Source organism: Aptenodytes forsteri, unplaced genomic scaffold (assembly GCF_000699145.1).
Source record: "Aptenodytes forsteri isolate BGI_AS27 unplaced genomic scaffold, ASM69914v1 Scaffold422, whole genome shotgun sequence".
NCBI lineage: Eukaryota > Metazoa > Chordata > Aves > Sphenisciformes > Spheniscidae > Aptenodytes > Aptenodytes forsteri.
This window is the reverse complement of record NW_008795687.1, coordinates 462,933-464,584: the sequence shown is the minus strand read 5'-3', so window position 1 is coordinate 464,584 and position 1,652 is coordinate 462,933.

The window sequence follows — 1,652 nt, the reverse complement described above, 5'->3', positions numbered from 1 at the left end:
TGGGGGTGGGGGGGTGGGACACACCACTGCCTCCCACCGCCTTTGTCTCCCTGCCGCCAGCCCCCAGGGCCTGCGAAGGACGGGGCTGCAGGGCGGGGGTCCCCATCCCTGTCCCTGTTTCTTGTCCCTTTCTCCTGTCCCTATCCTTGCTCCCTGTTCCTATCTCTGTTCTCTGTCCCCATTCCTGTCCCTCTTCCCTGTCCTCATCTCTGTCCCCTGTCCCTTCCCACTGACCACTTTCCCTTTCCCTTATCCCTTCCCCTGTCCCTTGTTCTCTGTACCCGTCCCTGTCCCCTCTTCCCTGCCCTCATCCCTGTCCCACCTCTGTCCTGTCCCCATCCCTGACCACTGTCCCTTCCCCCCCTCCCCATTCCTCTTCCCTGTCCCTTTTCCCACCTTCTCTCCCTTTCCCATGTCCCGGTCCCCATCCCTGTCCCCGGTGAAGCACCGTGACCTTCGCTGTGGCATTTGGCCTGGGGGCCAAAAGCAGCACCCCCGCAGGCAGCACCCTGGGCCTGCCTGCTCACAGCCGTGTCTGCTCCTTCAGCCGTGCTCAGAGCCGGGGCTGGGGCCACCCCTGCATCGCACCGCATCGGGCCAGTGTGCCCCTGCTCACTGCTTTGTGTGGCACCCCACAGCCCAGGGCATCCCACGGCCCAGGGCATCCCACAGCCCAGGACATCCCACGTCCCACAGCATCCCACAGCATCCCACAGCCCAGGGCATCCCGTAGCCCACAGCATCCCACATCCCACAGCATCCCAGAGCCTACAGCATCCCACATCCCACAGCATCCCACATCCCACAGCATCCTAGACCCCATGGCACCCTAGACATCCCACAGCATCCCACAGCCCAGGGCACCCCGCAGCCCACCCCGCCAGGCCTGCTCGCAGGGCTGGGGGTCCCGGGGCTGCTCCCCACGTGGGCTGGGGTCTCGCCTCCTCCCTCCTGCAGCGCTCGGCTGAGGCTCGCAGGCAGCGACACGAGTCCCATCTGGCCCCGCAGCACAGCCCCTGACGTCAGGGCTCTGCCAAGTTCAAGGTCACCTCTCCCGGAGGGCCGCGTCCCCAGGGGGATGTCGCCTGCCGGGCTGCTCCTGGCGTCCCCCCCATGCACCGGGCTCCCGGCCTCCGCTCCCTGATTTATTTATCCGCGCGTGTGCCGTTTCTCTCCTTGAAGGCACGTTTGCGGAACGGACGATTACTTACGCCCTAGTTGGGCCGGGCCTGCCTGCCTGCCCGCCCGCCCGCTGCCTTTTTTTCCTGGGATTTTGTCTCTCTCCAGGCTGTGGTGTAATAAGGGAGGTAATTAAGTGTAAAAGACAGGGGGAGAGAGGGCTGAGAGAGGGGGAATAGGAACCCGGCTCCTTTCAGAGGCAGGGGACTGAGATAATGTATGTTAATAACCTGCAATCAGTCCTGCCGAGCTGTGCTAATATTGCTGACTGCAGCGGCTGGGCCCCCCCCAAACCTGCCCCCGCCGCGGTGGGGAGGGACGGGAGCGCAAGAAGAAAGGCTCAGCCTTTCTCCTCCGCTGCGGCCTGGCGAGGGCTGAATTCGTGCCTTCCTGAGCAGCTGTATGGAAATAATTCCCATTGGAGGCGATTGTTTCCCCGGCAAGAGGGAGGGGGCGGCGGGGGGTCGGGGGGG